The following is a 20,677-nucleotide window of genomic DNA, read 5'->3' as shown; positions in this document are numbered from 1 at the left end:
AAATATCACGTGAGTTTATTTACTCCCTCAGTTTGCTATGCTCCCAAATTACCTAAAGATTTCTCCTCCCTCAAGAAAACTCTCTTTCCTGCCACATAGTTCATATCTGGTACAGGTTGTACATACAAATTTGAAAGCAACCTGATTAAATTTATCCAGATTCATGTGACTTAATACACTCCTAATTCTCCCAAAATTTACAGAAAAATAAGGCACCTTTTATGACCTTTTTAATGAATTTTTTGGCCAAAGAGTCCATGCCTTTACAAAAATAGTAACATTTACAAAACTAGTTAACGGTCTCGTCTGTGAAAATTGATCACAGTAAACTGGAGACACAGAAACACGACCACGGCGGAACACAGCAATACCCACGTGCACCTGCATTCACGCAGATGCATACACACTTTTACAGAGAGACAGAAAGGCCAGTGTCACCTGGGAGCCTGCCAGCATCCCTGGCTGTGCCTGCTTCTAATAGCTATTTCCTTTCCCCACTTTTTGAAGGCACAGTCAGCAGCAGGGGTTCAGAATGTGGCAAAGACAATGAGGAAGGGAGAGTGTTCTTCTGTGTATGTGGGTCATTTATAAATCAGGCACTGCCTGTCTTGCTACACGCAGCTGCATGTGACGCTGCTGAGTTCTTTCACTACCAGAGAGCACAATGCAGGCAATGAGACAGCCCTACCAGCTCCGACTCTAGCTATCTGCTCTGGGTGGGGAGTTGAAAATTTCAGTCTTTAAAACTGCATTCTCACAAATATAAATAATTTTTGGCAGTTAGAATAATGAGGAAGGGCAGAGATCGAATTTGGCAAACCCCATAGCTGGATGTAACGTCTTATGGTATTTGTTCTGGATCAAATCGCTGCACTTCTATGTTCTTTCCCTTCCTTGTCTGCAAAATGGGGATATCCTCATTGGGCCGTGGGGAAGGTGATAGGAGCACATGCACGCAACGCACTTAGAACAGTTCACAGAAACCACTCGGGGAATGCTGCCGTTAAGTTGTAATGCCAGGGCAGTGCCGGCAAGTCAAAGAAAGTACAATACAATTTGTACACAAACTCAGTGTGAATGTGGAGCCTGCTGGAAGTGAAAGCCACTCATCTTGGGACTCGATGTTTGAGCATTACAGAGCAAAACATACCATTACTTTTGTCGCTTTTATTTTTAATATGTTCAATATAATACTTCTCACCCCAAATTCAAGCATCTAATGAATAAGACACATAATCTTTTGGGGTGGTATTAATTTACACAGTTGTGGTGAAAAGGCCATAAATATTTGATTCTTTCCCTCTAGGGCATTTTTGGAATGAATGGAGTCAGAATTTCAGAAACACTGATGTTCTGTCTCTACGCTTCTCTAAGAGGGAAATGTATTCAAGATACACAAAAATAGATAAGATACATTTTCCTGAAGAAGAAGATGACTAGATGGAAAACAATTTAAATCATGAATTTTCTGTTAAAACAAACATTATAAAACAGAAAACAAAATTATGGGTGTTTTAAAATTAGAACTTGAGAATCCAATACGTCTGGCACTTGTGAGAGGTACGTATGCATTTCCTGTCCTCTGCTTTTTGGGATTCTTTAGTGGAAAAATCTAAGAAATACCAGAGAGGTAAAGGATTTGACCTGGGCCACACACAAACTAGAAGCAGAGTGACAGTTAGAACGATGTCCCATGTCTACCATACAGGTTTTTTTCCACTCTCTACTTCTATATTTATGTAAAAAAAATCAGGGATTCAAAGTACTACTGTCACAAGGCAATTCGATAAACTAGGAAAAGTGATGCTAGTTTTTGTTTCTCTTTGACTTTTTAATCAAGTTCCATTTTTAACAATTCTTTCCACCGTATTTTAATGCTGGGAGAAAATAATGAAGAAAGTTTATTTTTCATTTGACCTTTTTTTTAAAGAGGTTATTTAAGTAATCTCTATACCCTCTGTGGGGTTCCAACTCACGACCCCAACCGAGATCAAGAGTTGCCTATTCTAGGGGCGCCTGGGTGGCACAGCGGTTAAGCGTTTGCCTTGGCTCAGGGCGTGATCCCGGCGTTATGGGATCGAGCCCCACGTCAGGCTCCTCCGCTATGAGCCTGCTTCTTCCTCTCCCACTCCCCCTGCTTGTGTTCCCTCTCTCGCTGGCTGTCTCTATCTCTATCAGATAAATAAATAAAATCTTTAAAAAAAAAAAAAAAGAGTTGCCTATTCTACCAACTGAACCGGCCAGACGTCCCGGTTTGGGCTTCCATTCATTATTCACATATGGTTTATTAACATTCAAAGAAAGGATGACTCAAAAAAATACATCTTATTTAACTCTTTTTTTTTAAATTTTTTATTTATTTATTCGACAGAGACAGAGACAGCCAGTGAGAGAGGGAACACAAGCAGGGGGACTGGGAGAGGAAGAAGCAGGCTCACAGCGAAGGAGCCTGATGTGGGGCTCGATCCCATAATGCCAGCACCACGCCCTGAGCCAAAGGCAGGCGCCTAACCGCTGTGCCACCCAGGCGCCCCACATCTTATTTAACTCTTAGTTGAACATTGTGGAAAGAGCCTCATTTTCAGATTGTTTGCCTGAACTTTTCTTAGAGTCTACTTCAGGTCTCTGTGTATATGACCTACTGCTCACATACAGAATAATAGTTATGCTGACACACTGAGTTTATATTTTTCCAAAGATATGTGGACAATATCAATATAACTCCAAAAACAGAAAGCAAGTATTCCCTCCCACAATCGGGCCATCTCTTAAATCAAGCATCTAAATTTCTTTCCTTGCAACCATTGTTTATATACATACACAGTCTTTGTGTAGTTTGAATCTCAAGGGAAATATAATTACATGTGTTAATTTATATTTCAAGGGTGAGAGGTTTAGAGATCATGCAATAAAATGTCTTTATTTTCCAGGTAAGAAAATTGAAATTCAGAATAGTTAGTAGCAAAATAAAAATTACTTTCCTGATCCCAAGTATAGTTCTTTTCCTTCACTCTATATATCTCTATATTTTTCTTTTTGTGTTTTTTTTTGTAGTAGTCACTCATAAATAATAGGTGACCACATAACATATTGCCTAAGCAAGGATATTTTTGAAAGTGATAGAGACCACTATTAATGATTATGTCTGGACAACAGGTGTAGACAGAGATTTTTCTGGGTAAATCTTGACAAATGATAATCTATCCAGAAAGTAAAGAAAGACCAAGGTTAACATCCTGTGAAATGTTTCTGAAAAAGTCATTTAAAAAATAAAACAGATAAAAATCTTATTTGGGATCAATAATCTTAGCATTTTTTTCTAGAAACTAATATGAATTTTTATTCTTTAAAATTGTAAATCATGTATTTATTGACTGAATTAAAAGATGTTTCAACTACATACATAGAAAAATGCAATAGAAAATCTTTACTGCTTGGGGCACCTGGGTGAGTCAGTTGGTTGGGTGTCCAACTGTTGATTTGAGCTCAGGTCATGATCTCAGGGTCATGAGATGGAGCCCCGTATCAGGCTCCATGCTGGGTATGGAGCCTGCTTAAGATTCTCCCTCTCTCCCTGTCCTTCTGCCCTACCCCTCTCTCTTTCAAAAAAGAAGAAGAAGAAGAAGAAGAAGAAGAAGAAGAAGAAGAAGAAGAAGAAGAAGAAGAAGAAGAAAGGAAAAATAAAAAAAGAAAACCTTTACTGCTTTTGTGAGAAAAAGCCACAGTGCCACAAACAAAAATAAGGGAATGTTAGGAGAATCCATACAAAATACTAAGCAAACCAAAAACCTTTAAACCAAATTAAGAGTTATAAAAAAGTAGTGATAAAAACATGCCTTGTAAAAAAAAAATCTAATAAATAAAACAGCTAGTAAAAAACAACATATAAAAATAAAAGAAGGATAAAAAGGCATTAGATCCAGAATGAAAATGCAAGTATGCAAAGAGACTGTATGAATTAATCATACAAAACAGAAGGGAGAAATATAATGTGCAAACTTGATGAAGCGATTCTGGTGGTGCTCACTTGAGTAATCAAAGAATGACAGATCAATAATTAAAATTAGAAAGATAACGGAAAGAATCATTTCTTTAAAATCCAGGAAATTAATAGAAAGGAAACCTTACTTTTTTTTTTTTATTTGGGGAAGAAATAAACCAGAGATAGGAATTATTTCACACACACACACACAAACTTTAAAAACACAAATCAATGAAACATAACTAAATACAGACTCTCTAATATCTCTTTTGACACAACATCAATGCCTACAAGGGAATGCACACATTACAATAACACACGCCGAAACCATTCAAATATACCATGGCTAGTAATTATCTAGGACATGAAAAGATCCTGGCAAAAGTTAATCTAATAAATCTGCCATTATCTTTAATACTTCAGATCTGCGCCTTGAGCTAAACAGTTGTCAAAACGGAGCTCTGTTTACATAGAACTCAATCAGAGTGGGGAAATAAAGATGTCAAGGCTTTCCTTTTTTTTTCCTTTCAATTGTTGACATGAAATGATTAGCTGGTACATTTTATTCTGACTTTCCACACGGTGCCAAAGATCACTTTTTCTCCCCTCATAAATATATGCTGCCTAGCGTGAAGGTGATTGCTCAGCTCTTCAGCTCTGAAAGCTGGCTTTGGCAGTGTTCAAGGCCATTTTACAAGGCAACGTCTCTGATTATTACAGCTCTATGACCTGAATGAATCAGCTTCAGAGTGAGAGACGATATGTTAGAATAGTTTTTAAGGGGGGTCACATTATTTAATGATTTCTGTAAAACAGGTGAATTCATTTCACTAGATAGTACTTAAAATTAGTATTGTAAATTGTTCAAAACACAATATGGTGCTCTTGGGTGTTTTCAGTAACATAAGCAGAAATAATTGCCTGTTGTTTCCCTGGAAGAGTAAGAGAAAGCAGTATGATCTTTATAAAACACAAAAGACCAATGTTGGAACCCTGATTTTCCTTCACCACATGCCTCTGCGTAGGTAAATGCTCTGTAACCTCAATTTCTCTATCAGGTCAACAAGAAAAGTTGGTTCCCATGAGTATCTCCCAGTACTGGTACTTAAAATAAACATATGAAAAATCCATGTTATTAAAAAAAATAAGCAAAATAAACAAAACAAAACAAAAAACCCTCTCCTCTTATATGTATCTTTTTCTGTACTTTTCCATATTTATACATATATATAGAAATGTAACCAATTCAATCAACTCAGAACATTGTATAGGTTAATGATACCACAAAATACACCAGGTTAAAGTAAAAATCCACTTGATGAAATTTCTGTGTACACTGTTAACACCAAAATATACATTTTACTGCTTTACTGAACTGGATGTTCGCTGTCCTAGAATTTAGATGCCTCACTGTTATGACTTGATTATTCATGAAGGAAACTGAAGAATATCTGGAATCCTAACGTATATTTTAATATATTTGAAAGAATGATGGCAAGATACGCAGGATTATGATCTATTTGATTCCATATAACGAAGATAACTTAAATTCATTTAGTGTGAAGTACGGCAGACTTGTAGCCTTGGTTCCGTTTTGTTTCTGACCCCCTTTCCAACTTTCTTGGCAGCCTTAAAAAAGTTCACTTTTGTTTTGAGCTGTAGGATGAGGATGCTGAACATATAGACTGTGTTTTATTTCATTATTAGTATCCTATAATATTAAAAAAAACATTCTAGGATATATGACTTTTGATTCTGCATAGAGAACATATAAAGGTGGTTATTTTTACCCAAGCAGTGCGATTTGGTAACAAGTGGTTCATAGTTCACTTTTGGTAGAAATGTGTTTATAATAAACCTGAATAGCAGATAACATGGTAACAGAGCTATTCATGTTGAATATAAAAGATGGTTGGCTTCTTAACAACATTTTCTCTATTCTGCTTATTTGGCAAAATCTCTGCATTTTTTTCTCTGTATGAGTTGTATATAGTACATGTTACATTAACATAAATCTGTAAAGATAGCGTATAAAACTAATATCCTATCAGGAATAAAGAAAGTCATCTTAGATTTCTAGCACGAAACACTCATGCAAAAATTTGCTAAATTGCTGTTCTGCAAGATGGCTAATATGCATAAAAATAATTTTATTTTATGAATAAATAAGAACTACTCTGCATAGCCATGAAGGTCTAGAAAGACTGGAAAACCAACCTGAATTCATGGGTTTTCAACTTAATGAAAACAAGTGCATGCAGCTCAAGGGAGAGGGGCATCTGAAAATGTGAGCAGGTGCCTAAATGAATGGAAGATTGTCTCCAGAAAAAAATGGATCCTCAACCGTAAAAAAAAAGCAAATGATTGCTCTAAAAAAGTAAAGTTTTAATAATGAATAAATAAATAAAGGATGAAAGACAAAAGCCACGCAAATGATTCCGCCTGATGCAAGTATTTCCTAATGATTTAAGTCTACTTAAAAATCCAAAAAAAATTGAGAATTATTTAAAACAAATCAAGTGGGCAATTATCAGTTTGTAGAGAGTGTCAATCAACCGTGGACGTGGGAGGAATTTAAGTAGATGAAAGCACTGCCAACCTTCATATTTGACTCCTTTCTTCTACTAACATAGATAAAAACTTCAGCAGTTTCACTGCCATTTAGAAGGAAAACGTTTTTTTCTCATTGTGAATTTCAATTTATAATTCTTTTCTAATCTTTATTGTTAATACTCAAAATGCGTAAAATCTTATACCTTGCTTAAAAAAGAGAACCACTTTCTTCATCCAATGTAAATGATAACAATAAATTTAAATCTCATTATTAGTGCTTTGAAATATGTAATATATTTTGCTCGATACTGTTTAAGACTGAGTGCAAGAATTAATTCTAAGACATTTAAACACAGTCAAATTATTTCCCTTATTTTTTTGTTTGCAAAAAAGTATGTATCTGTATTTTCTTCTATTCAAATAATCTATTTGAAGTAACACTGACATTTTTCTAATGATATTCTATTTTAATATGTTTTTCTATTCAATTAATGATTTTCTTTCTTAAAATGTTAAGGCTAAATAAATTAGGTCATATGAAATTATAAACCCACTCTTGAAAATTTACAAAATAAGAAGAATTTGGCCCTCAAAAAACTGAGGATTTGAATAATTTTATACTATCTGTAGTTTACTTTTTGTGTTCTAGAGCAAAATAGTATTTTCATAAAATGTTGTCTGTTGAAAGTTAAAAGTAACTGGTTTAGAAAACCAAGGTAATAGTTATAAATAAAATATAAAGATCAACCATCTATTCTTATTTCTTGGTAAGAACAACTGTTATAATATCACATATGTATAGAGTTTACAAGCTGTGTTCACATTTATCAATATACTTGAACTTCACCTCTGAAGAAGATGGGGCATTGCTCTTCCTTCAACAGGATCGTGAAATCCGGCGTTGAAGGAAGAAGTGGCAAAAATGAACCAGAATCCAGGTTTTCTTCCTCACTGTTTGCTTCTACATGAACCAAGATACCCTGAGCAGACTTCAAGTACAAGAATAATTGCAAAGTCATCATCCCTTTTTTGGTAATGTGGGAATAGCATCTAAATTACAGAGGCTTTATCTGTGGAGACAGTGATGATATATGTAAAGAGTTTAATACAAAGTAGAAACGTGATAAATGACAAAGAGGTATCTACTGCATTGGTCCATAATTCTTAAATTTGGCCCAATTTTCCCATCCAAAATTAACTTAACTTCAGAAAAGCTTAGTTGGGGAAGGGGACTGATAATCAGCAGACTATAACTTAAAAATGGGTTGATTTTTACTGAAATGATTGGAATAAATACAATTTCCCCTAAAGACATAACTTATCTTTAGAAACCAGTCTTTTCTCTTCCTTCCTTCCTCCCTTCCCTCTTTCTTTCTCCCTTCCTCCCTCCCTCCCTTCCTTCCTTCTTTCCTTCCTTCCTTCTTTCTCATTAACAATCTTACTTTTATCTTGTATGTTTTTATATGACAGACTTGTTTCTGGCAGGATCTCAAAACCAAGAAGCTAAGCTAGTATTGATATTAAGAGGTGAAAATTTACAAACTAAATATGATCTTGCCCCTCCTTTTAAAGAATCACTTAATTTTTAAGGTGTAAATTATCAACATATTTGGAGGCATTGTTGTTGTTTTTTTTCTAAAATTTATTTATTTATTTTGAGAGAGAGAGCTCCCACAAGCATGAGAGTGAGGGAAGGAGCAGAGGGAAAGAGAGTCTTAAGCAGACTCTGGGCTGAGCGCAGAGCCTGATTTAGGGCTCAGTCTCAGGACCCTGAGTTCATGACCTGAGCTGAAACCAAAAGTCCACTGCTTAACCGGCTTTGCCACCTAGGCGCCCCTGGAGCCATTGTTTTATACCAGATACCTCACAACAAAGAAAAGGCATTTCAAATTTCCCTCCTGCATACACTCAATTTTAACTTATTTGGAAAAGAAAAACATAGTTGATTTCATTTCTCGCAGGCAGTAAGAAACTCTTCTAAAAATTATATTCAATTGGATAATAGAGGCTTTCACTTACTAGAACAAAAGTGTGTCCTACTTAGCAGGTATGCTGAGCAGCAATCAACTGGTTAATAACATACAAAATACTAAAGTCTGTATGGCACAAAAGCCAATAGCTTTCTACTCCTCATCAGGGAATTATAGAAACATCCTGACCCAGCTCTCTGGACACACAGGAGTTGCCATCCTGATTCAGACCCTTGATTAATATACTCTAGAATGATACATCTGGCAATGGCCTACATAGGATTCCTCTGAGGACTAGGGAAAAAATAGACTCGATTAAAATGGAACAATTATACTACCATATACTGTGACTGTATTTCAGTTTGCAGCAAAACAAAATGAAAAAAAAAAAGGTTAAAAAACCTTAAAATAATCACATACAGATCTTGGGAGACTTCAGGATAATATAAAACAAAATAAAATTTACCTTTATATTGTTTATTATAGAGAATAAAACTACTACTAGGTGTGTTTATTCAACAATAAATTCACACAGACTTAATTTTGAAGGTTATAAATTTGCTTCTAACTTCTGAATTAGCTGATGCTTCATGACACTTTTTTAAATAATACAGAACATTCAGTTCAACAGGGAATCCCTGCCTGGAAGAGGAAGACTGACACCAGGATAGTCCTTCATTCTCATTGAAACTTTTTCATATTCATTACTTTTTGAATTCTAACAATTGTTTTCTGTGATGGTAAGTATACAGGCATTGCTGAACATAATTTTACACATAAAAAAGTAACTATTATAATGTAGGAATTACATTGTGCTCCAAAAATAGTGCAGAAAGAACCCTTCTCCAACAGGCATTTTTAGCAATAAACATCTTTGGCTGAGAAAACATAGCATGAAGAGTCGTATACTTGGATTGGTTTACCTACTTCTAGCTTTTACATCTCAATAACTGAGTCAAGATACAACTTTCGAAGCATCAAAGTAGGATTGATTTCATTTGCATCTAACTTGGCCTAGAAAAATATAGAAAACTTGCCAATGAAATATCCAGGATGTGTTGCCATCAATTATCTGCACCTTCCTGATATGCCATTCTTTAAGGAGATAGACTAGAAAATATACTTCACTGAGTGCTGCAATATACTCTCTAAAATTAATGTATCTACAGTTTATAAACTGGAAGTATTCTTAGAAACTCTTGACTTTAATTGGTCTCTGAAGACATGGCTTAAATTATTATAGAAGAATATAGACTATTAAACTGTAAAAACATAATAGGTTTTTAGATTTTCTTCTTAAATCAGGGATTTATAAAACTGTGTCCTTCTTTTTTTTTTTGCAATATGTATATTCTCCAAAGACAATAAAAGATCATAAAATGTGAGAAAGTAGCATAAAAAGACTTACATAATTAAGAAAACGATTATCTGACTGAAGTGAAGGTCTGTGCAATAATTTAATCCTTCTTATAAAAGAAATTTCTGAGTAGTTGAAAATTTAAAAAAATAAAGCAATCATCAGTGTTAAATTATTGCATTGCCACAATAATAGTTGAAATAATAAGATACAGATGATTTTAAGCAATTTAATTCATCATTACCATATAAAGTATATAGGATCCATCTCTACTCTGATCAACCTGTAATTCCTCTAATGATATGCTCAAACTTTAAAAAGATAAAATATGAAAAAATAAAAATAAAAAGATAAAATATGAAAGAGCAATGCAAAATTTTTTAGTATACCTGAATTTGAAAATTTGAGTATTATTTTAAAAATAAATTCTGTGTCCTAACTCCTTGATATACTTCTAAAAGTAAGTGAACATATCAGTTTCCTTTAAAAAAAATTTTTTTTCCTCAAATACTATTTTAATTCATAATGAGTTTATCACACTGCAACAGAAAAAAATGTTGATCTGTATTCAAGTGCTCCCTTCCCTTATAACAGCAATAGTTTGCTTGGGATTTGAAAATTGTGGAACATATCTTAAAGTGGAAGTACTGACAATAGTTGTATCTCTTGAATGAGGAGTCAGGAACTATACCCTCCAATTCAAGCTGTGTCACGGATTTCTTTTGGCTATGGGAAAGCTGGGAAATTCCACTGTCTCTATTTCTTTAGTTGAAGAAATCCTTAAGCTCCTTAAGAGTTTATTTATTAGAGAAATGGACATGAAATGCTTTGATTATAAAACAAGTTCAAATAAATATAAAATCAGATATTGTATCATATAGGTTATCTTCTCGCTGAATATATATGTTATATGTATATATATATATAATGTTTGTTTGGCATGGTAATTGGGAAATGAGATTTGCTTTTATAAAATGAGTTGGAAAAATTTAATAAGCATTTTTTTCCTCCCCTTTGAAAGGAACAGCATGAACAAGAGATTAAAAAAAAAAGAAAAAGAAAAGAGAAAGGAGAAACAAAGCAAGAAAAGTACTAACCTAGAATAAGTGAATGTGAAAATACAAATTAATTTGTGTTCTTCCCTTCTGTTCTAGATTATATCAATTCATCGAGCATTGTCACTTTTAGAAATGCATTCCAATGACAGATACGAAATACATACAGTACTGTAGAATTCCCAAATATAACTGTTTTACATTAAATAAAATATTTAAGTTATTATGGAAGAAACTAGCTGAACTAGTTTACGCACATCTTAACTCATTTTAATAAAAAGCTTTGAAAGTTTTATTTCATTGTAAATAAGATTGCTAAATATCAGCCTAGTTAACTTCAAAACATATTAATAATATTACAAAAGTAAAAAGTAAAAGTAAACTAATACAGATAAAATTAACTATTGATAAATGAAGAGAGCACCTAGTTAAAGTAACATTCAGTCCTTGTATAGAGATGCAAGCTGGCAATATGCTTTCTGGGCTTGGCTGAGAAATGGAGAATTTCTCATTTATTTATCCATAAAATTGCAGACAATTTAATAATAAGCATAGAACTGTTATTCAAAGCATGAAAATGCTAAATATCAATGTCTGGATACCAGAAAATAGAGGATGAAAAGAAATAGTAACAGAAATTTTTATCAGTCTGCACCATGAAATATTATCAAGTTGAAATTATCTTCCTGAATTTTATAAGCCTTTTAACTTCCTGTTCTCACTGGCATTTATTAAACCATAAGTCACCTTAAATTGGTTTACTTGTATTAAAATTTAATAAGCTCCAGTATACATTCAAAATAGAAAGTCATGGTCTGATATGCATTCAAATATAGCTTTGCCTTTAATTTAAAAATAAATACCTTTGTTAGCTGGCATAATATTAACATGTTTATTAACTTAGGAAAAAGTAAAATGTATAAGGATGATACATTTCACTTTGGAGAAACTAAAATTATTCTAGATTGGCTGTCTTATCTATGAATTAAATTTCAAATCATTTTCCTTCTCATGGATTCTCTTTCAAACTAAACATTTCCACTTCAAATTCACAAGGGAGATGAGTAAAGCTATTTGTAAAGCAATTAAACTTTTAATTGATGTGTACACACTCCATCTATGAGTAACAAAAATAGCTTGTATTCTTTTTAAAAATTAAAATGCAAATGTTAAAAGCTTTAACATTAAAAAATAATCACAGAGGAGCCAACTAGAACAATATTAATTTTTATGTTTTGCCTTTTTTTGTTTCACTCTTTAGCTCTCCATTGTTCTCATATTTCAGTTTTCCTGCACAATCACTGTTTATTTTATTATATTAAAAACCCCTTTATAGTAAGCTTTGATTTGCCCTGAAAAATCAGTCTCAGAGAAAGTACTAAAGGTACCACTTTTACCCTAAAAAATGAGCCACTTTGGATAATAAATCATATGGTCATCCCACTAAATTCTGTCACTAAGTGATATTAAGATGGTTCCGAGTTAATGAGTGAATTTATTTTTTTTGAATGAAGTTAATTTAGAATGAACAAAAAATTGTTGCATTACTCTCTCTCTATTTTTTTATCTAATAGAATTTTGGCTAAAATAATTAAATGTCTATAATTTCTTCATACCCAATTTTGGGAAACACTTTTGACTAATGAATTGGTAAATGGTCACCAAAGAATTAATAACTTATACTTCCAGTGAGCAAGAGCAGTTGAAGAAAAGTATACTGCAGACATTTTTCAGAAGATATAATATTTTTAAAAGATTTTATTTATTCATTTGAGAGAGAGAGAGCCCGCGAGAGAGGGAACACAGCAGGGGGAGTGGGAGAGGAAGAAGCAGGCTCCCAGGGGAAGAGCCTGACGTGGGGCTCGATCCCAGAACTCCAGGATCACGCCCTGAGCCGAAGGCAGATGCTTAACGACTGAGCCACCCAGGCGTCCCAGAAGATATAATTTTTAACTCAAATGCTTGTAACTTAAATGCCTGCAAAATGATTCTGCCAAAATGTTGATGCTGCATTTAAAAATCACAAGGGATACCATGTTCAAAGGTTATGTAGTTATACTGTCAAATGAAGGGCATACAATATAGCTAGTTAGAGTAATGCAATTAGTGAACATGCTGTGGTTAGATTATTTTGAAAATTGTACCTGGCACAAAGTAAAGACTACACAATTTACACATCACACATCATCCAACATAAATGATACTATAAAGGATTTGTAATATGGCTCATGTATTGAATCAATTTTTTTTTACCCATGACACTTTTCAGTTTTATTCAGAAGTCATATTCTCTGATCATAGCTAGATACTAAATATATTATTTCACCTACTAAAAATTCATGATTTTGCTCATTTTTGTCTTTTCCATTCAGTTTCAGTTGCATAATTTGATAAAACAAGGTATATTCCTGTGTGAATATTATGGTAATAATTTTAGGTTTTCTAAACTGCTGTATCTAAAACCTAAAATCTCTTAACTTCATTAAATGATCTCTTGACATTCTAATTGGATAAAGAACCTTTGAGGACAATCCCCTAAACTCTTTATTACATTAAACTGACAACACAGTAATTCTTAAAACTATTTGTGAAAATATTTTTGCCCAAATAAAGCTAATAATATAATAAAAACCTAGTATGAATATGGTTAGGGTGTTGGTCTAAAAATTAAAATAATTATTTTTTCATATTGAAACCTAAGTATGAAATATTAAAAGCCAATTATATTTCCTTCCTAAGAATATCCTCTTTATGGATACTGGGCTAGTTATTCATGTAAAAATTTTGAGTAATCTATAGTCTGTTAATTTTTTTTTAAATTCCTATGGAGATTTGTATGTCTTCTTTGGAAAAATGTCTATTTGCAACGATGTGGATGAAGCTAGAGAGTATCTGCTAAGCAAAATAAGTCAGTCACAGAAAGACAAATACCATATGATTTCACTCATGTGGGGAATTTAAGAAATAACATAAATGAGGGGCGCCTGGGCGGCTCAGTCCTTAAGCGTCTGCCTTCGGCCCAGGGTGTGATCCCGGTGTTCTGGGATGGAGCCCCACATCAGGCTCCTCCTCTGGGAGCCTGCTTCTTCCTCTCCCACTGCCCCTGCTTGTGCTCCCTATCTCGCTGGCTGTCTCTCTCTCTGTCAAATAAATAAATAAAATCTTTTAAAAAAAAAAGAAATAATATAAATGAGCAAAAGGAAAAAAGAGAGAAAGATAAACCAAGAAACAGACTTTTAACTATAGAGAACAAACTGATGGTTACCCGAGGGGAGGTAGGTCAGAGGATGGGTTAAATAGGTGATGGAGATTAGAGGGCACTTGTGAGGAGCACTGAGTGTTTATGAAATGTTGAATCACTATATTGTACACCTGAAACTAATAATACACTGTATGTTAACTAACTGGAATTTAAATAAAAACATTAAAAAATTCCTATGGAGTTTTAGTTTTTATTAGGTACCTTAAAAAACATTCATGTTCTTTGAAACATTAGTAATTTGCTTCTAGGATCAATCCTTAAAGAAATAATAAGATGTATTATTGTAAATTCAACAGTACCTTATTTGTAAGAGTAAAGTAGAATAGCCCATTATTTATAAAAGTAATTATAATGTATATGTATATGTGTGTGACATATAATTTTCCCCAAATAGAGGCATGCATCAATAAAGACTTGTTCAACCACCATTTTGAATACTGAGTTTGAATACTAAGTTGAATACAACTAATGCTTTTGAAGATTTATGGATTGGGGATTTGCTTAATATGATATAATGCTAAGTGTCAAGGGAAATGCACACATTATATATTTGGGATGAATCCAATTGCAATATGTATATGTGTGTGTGTGTGTGTGTGTGTATTGTATGTGTGAGTGTGAGTGTATAGACACACACACTCACACATACAATACACACACACACACACACAAAATACATTCAAAGGCACTAAAAAAATACAAACGTGTTTACAAAGGTTGTCTCCAGGGAAGTTTGATTATAATTTAGAACTCCCACAAAGTTGGATATGTTAATGTAAGAGAACACAATTTAGGTGATTCTTTCAATAAACAGACCACAAAGCATCATCAGTAAGATAACTAACCAAAAATTGTGTCCTTTCCATTTTCTAGGGCTATATGGTGCTAAACTATCTATCTACCCCTTTTCTCTTCCCTAATGCCTCCTTCTACCTCAAACTCATCTCCTCTGCCCCAGCCATGCTGGACTTTGTAGCTTTTCATTCAATATGCCAGATAAGCAGGGAGCACTGGTCTTCACTGCTTGGAACTCTCTTCCCCTGAGAGCAATCTGGCTGTACTTCCTCACTACCTTCATGGCTCTCCCCCCTCATGACTTGCGTGTTGAGTAGTATGCATATTCTCCATGAGGACTCCTGCCTCCCCTTTTTACAATATATCGGCTTAGTGCAGATAGTCAGTGAAAAAGTACTAAGTGAATGAACGTTATTGCCCAGAAATATTTTTAATTATTAATATATCATCATCCATCCTTATTGTGAGTAACAACAGGACTGCTGAAAATTTGGGACAGCACAAATGAATTCCCTCCCAATGAATTTTTAGTTATTGATATTACATGTGTAGAATTAATCATATCTCTATACTGAGGAAATAATTGGTAGAATTTAAGTAGAGGCTGCAAAATCTCTCTTACAGTGGCAAAACTTTTCAGAATCCATGTATCTGTATACATACAGTGTTATAAAGGATAAGGCATGATAGAGATAACCTAGTTTGGTCCTTTCATTTACAGGTAAGGTACTTAAGACCTAGCAAGTTAAGGTCCTAGTGAGAAACAGAAATAAGCAACTGATATTACTGAGCCAATGCCAGAAATGAATCTACTAATTCCAGATCTGACATTCATTACAATGATGTAAAAAGTTTTAAGCCTTCTTCCATGTATTTGATGATACATGAAAGCAACTTTATACTGTATAGCATTTCTACAAATACTCACACAACCACCTCTGATACTTATATGTCAGTAGGTGTTTGTGAAACAACAAAAACAAAAACAAATCTTATATTAAAGAGAGATCAGCCTATATATAAGTCACTAGCCTTGCTTTTTTTCTGACCAAAAAGTAAAACAAAATAAAAAATGCATTAGTATGTGCTGATTAGTATAAAATAAGTGTTATTATACTTGCTATGCGCAAACACAATTTTTCCTAAACCGTGTTTAAATGCACTATCTAACGATCCAGAGAGAAAAGCCCATGACCTCTAAGAATTTCAGAGAAAATGGATTGGAGATGGGGGATGATTGTATTAAGCTTTTTTCAGCAGAGAAAACATTTCCAAAGATGTTTGTACTTCATTGCAGTACAAGTAATCTCAATGAGCAGTCAACCTCCACACAGTTTATCCTGACCAAAATACTCTCACAGGATTCCAACCATCCTGAAAATATTGTACCTGATGGGAAAAAATAAATCTATCATGTTCCAGGACTTGACGCCCCTGAGGGAGCTCCCTCCTCAGTGTCAGCCTTAGGTAACAAAGACAGCGGGGTTTGAGAGAATAGTTCATCACAGGAGAGTTTGTGGTGTCTGTCCCCTTGTGTGACAAAAACGCCATTATCATTTTCTGGTACCCAGGGCAAATTGGTGGTCAAATATATACATCTTTATCTATTTTAATCACAAAATTATAAGTCACACTTTACTGAATCCAATGAGAAGCACTGTACAAATCAACAATGAATGTGAGTTCCCTCTCCTCCACCCAGAGAAATATTTCATAGCTATTCTTTGATTATGAAATGTTAGATTTTTTTTTTTATGAAAAGGTGGTTTCTTTAATAAGAATGACCCTAAAGAGCTGGTCACATCTATAAAATGAAAAGTTAACTCCAATTGAGATAGTGTTTAATCTAATAATTATTTCTAATTTGAACACTTCAAATTACCTACAAAAACGTTCTTAGGAACCTCCATTGACATCAAGGGGACTGTTCCACACAATGGGAACAAATTCAGCTCTCCCTCTCTCATTACTGGTGTTTTGTGGGTCACTTTCAAATTTGATAATTTCAACCATTTACCTTTCTTTAAAAGTTTCAGAAGCAATTTATTTTGCACTTGTGAGATATGGAACATAAAATTACTTTTAATAATCAAAAGTAGAAATGTAAATGAGAATAAAATAAAAGTTAACTACCTAAAATTTCATTTTATCAAGTGAATTTGGAATTGTAGCCATGTGCCATTTTTAGACTTCTATTAAAACCATTAATTAATATTCTGAATACATATTAGAGATTACTGATTAAGTGATAGTCTGGCAGCTAGAAATTTTCCTATTTTACTCCCAATTCTTAGTTTATGCATTGACAGTATGACTCACTGTGCACTTATGGGAAAATATTAACATTTTAAATAAGAATACGATCATCATTACAAAGATTGTGAAACCGACCACAGTGACATTCTAGGTTCAAAAATTCCAAACATTCCTTGTTCAAGAGGCTTCAAATTGTTTAAACACAGGACATTCCTAGAGGAAATGATTATACTTTCATTTAGCCTTGGGAACTCAAATATATTTTCTTTTACCCTACTAACAGCAACTGTAGTTTCTAAGTCTAAAATTATATGTCACTTTCCTACTCTATATCCAGTTTATTATGTTATAAATCTCTTTTTCAAATCACCCAGACTGTGTTTCTGATAGACTTTATATAAAATAAATTGCCAAATACTGTTAATTACTTTATTTGTACTGTGTCCAACCTTTATCTTTCCATTCACACTGACCACCATCTGAATTCTGGTCTACCACTTTGTATGAAAGTTACTGAACCTGATCGATGCTTCCTTTCCCTTTCTACAGTTTGTTTGTGCAGTCACAGAGAAAGTTTCCAACGTAGCTGCATTACTTTTGTTATGCTCCCACCTTCATATTTTTAATGGCTTCCTACTGATCATTAAAAATGCCTAAATTCTTAGGTTAACATCTAATGTTCTGCACAATTTTGTCTCCTCAATTTTTTCTATCAAAGTTAAAAATGTTTTAAATAAACTTCTAAATTTCAAATACGGAAAGTTCCATGTACCTCACACCCAACTGGCCCTATTATTAACATCTTATATTCATATAGTACATTTGTCACAGTTAATGAACCAATATTGATGCATTATTGTTGACTAAAGTCCATATTATATTAAAATTTCCTTAGTTTTAACTTTATGTCCTTATTCTATTCAGGAATTCCATGCAGGATATTGTTCCTCAATATTTTTATCTACAGGAAAGGGATAAGAATTCCATCCTACAGCGTTCACAGCTGCAGATAAGATAAACTTTTACCACTCCCAATCGTTAAAGTCAACTCTCATGTATTTGTTGATTTCACATGATGGATCTAAGGTGTGTTTTTCAGACTTGTATGCTTCAATAACAAAAAGTCAAACTAGATGTTGTTCCAAGAGCTTTGAATGGCATAAACATTTACTGGGGAACTACAGAGATCAGGACTTAGATTTGTTTTGTGCATAATTTTATTCCTTAGTGCCTAATAAAGTGTCTGGCACAAAAAAAAAATGTTGAATCATCTCTTGCAAACTATATTTGAGAAGATAAAAAAGAATGTATGCCGTTTTGAAATATCACTAATGCTTTGTATATCAATATAATTATTACTAGGTAGATTTTTTACCTTTTCCAATATTTTTAACAGATATTGCACAAGAGCACAAATGTAATTGTAAAGGCATACTTATAGCACCAAGGGAACAAACTACTTTTAGTCTCCCTCAAATAAATTAGAAGCAAATTATAGATAACATGCTAATTACTATCTGTAATATCTATTCATCATGAAGATTTCAATAAAGATTTATATGGCAACATATTATTGGCTCAATTTGAATTTCAGTTGTCTTTGAATCAAAGCAAAATAGAAATCTGACTTCTTTTTAAAGTAATTTATGATGGAGATAGATCTCCCCGGATAGAATTAATGACTGTGCTGCATTATTAAAGTGAATTTGAGCAGTTTAACATTATTGAACTGATATCAGAGAAAGATTGGTTACATCTGAAGAAAATAATAGCATATCACTCAAACACTGATGGTATTAAGAAATGTATCTAGAGTGTTTAAGTGAATTGATGACATGTAAGTAATACATATACTGAAAGGAATGTACATATTTATATTCGTTTACACTGTAGTTCCAAAAAAATTAGACAAAATGTCTAACCTCTATTTATAAAACATCTTGCTCATAATCTAAAACAAATAAATTCCCTTATAGCTTTTACAATTCTGTTTCTTTCACTCTTTCCAACACTCAAAAAATTTGTAAATGATCTTTAATAAAATATTGTCATGTGAACATGAAAATTATTAGATTATTAATGGGTTTTGAATAGTCTTGTGCTAATAAATCTATGTGAAAATGCAATATTATATATTGTTTAAACATTTTGTAATTTCAAGGAACGGTGCCTCGTAACCTGGCAGAATTTCCAGGCACAATTACAATATATTTCAGAAATTAATGATATTCTGATGGATGTAGGCTAAGTGTAATTTAAAAAAACAATTTAAAAACTTTGCCATTCAAATTTTGAAGATAAATAATATATATATGTAAACTCATATATGTTTCCATATATATGTGTGGGTATAAAACAGAAAATAAGTCTAGCAATCAAACATACAGAAAATCAAAATATCTAATTAAAATACATCTAGGAGATGTATTTTCTAAACTCTGAAGTTCTACGTAATCTAGTTTTTAAAAATGTCAATATTTTATAGAAGGAAAGAGGAGCAGAAATAGTATTGGTACTCTCAGTAAAATGCAAGGAAGAAATCTGGAAACTCTGGCCTCTAGTGGGTTGTTTCTTTAATCCTTACTATTTTAAATATATGTTCTTATTAAAGTGTAAATTCAAGAGGATTTCTTTTTTTCTTTTTTTAAGATTTTATTTATTTATTTGACAGAGGGAGACAGCGAGAGATAGAACACAAGCAGGTGAAGCAGGAGAGGGAGAAAGAGGCTCCCTGCCGAGCAGGGAGCCAAACATGGGGCTTGATCCCAGGACCCTGGGATCATGACCCTGAGCTGAAGGCAGGCGCTTAACGACTGAGCCACCCAGGCTCCCCAACTCAAGAGGATTTCATATCATGTTCTGGAGAGGTACACTTACACTTCTCTTTGGAAACTGTTCCATACAGGAGTACTTTACTGCTCTTCCTTTTCTTAGTGTTGTCTATTATTCTTTTTGACAAATCTTTCATTTTCACCATTATTTTACCCACTCCTCTTTCACTTCAAATAGACATATCTAATTATCGCTATATTTTAAAATCAGTACGTGGATATGGCAAACTGAATCAGCGTTTCTCAAAAATAAATGAACACCATTTTCCTGGGTAATCAAATCTAATGCTTTATTGCAAATATGGCTTCTGGGTCTATTAAGAGGAAGGACCACTTCTGAGTTCTGTGGAATCTTGACCTGACTCATCTAAGATAAGTTTTCGTTTTACTAAATTGTGTCCTGTGTTTCCTAGTGACAATTCACTTTACTCTTCTGAACATGTCAGTTTAGCCTCACGCTCTAATTTTTATATGTACTTTAGAGTCCAATATTAATAACGGACACTCAAAAGATAACCCAAATTTATCCACCTTTCCCTCAATATTACAGAATAATCTGAAAGTCTGGAGTCATATATTTCAAGTGGAGCATCATATATTTCAAATAGACTGTACT

At 33.4% G+C, this 20,677-nt stretch overlaps 1 protein-coding gene across 3 annotated transcripts in view; it reads right to left on the bottom strand.

Annotated features, from left to right (window-relative positions):
* Positions 1-20,677, bottom strand: part of PCDH17 (protocadherin 17) — a 97,043-nt gene that overhangs the window by 27,435 nt on the left and 48,931 nt on the right. The window lies entirely within an intron of this gene.

The sequence above is a fragment of the Ursus maritimus genome, unplaced genomic scaffold (assembly GCF_017311325.1).
Source record: "Ursus maritimus isolate PB19 unplaced genomic scaffold, ASM1731132v1 scaffold_10, whole genome shotgun sequence".
In the NCBI taxonomy this organism is placed as follows: Eukaryota; Metazoa; Chordata; class Mammalia; order Carnivora; family Ursidae; genus Ursus; species Ursus maritimus.
This window is presented reverse-complemented; position numbering and strand designations above follow the sequence as displayed.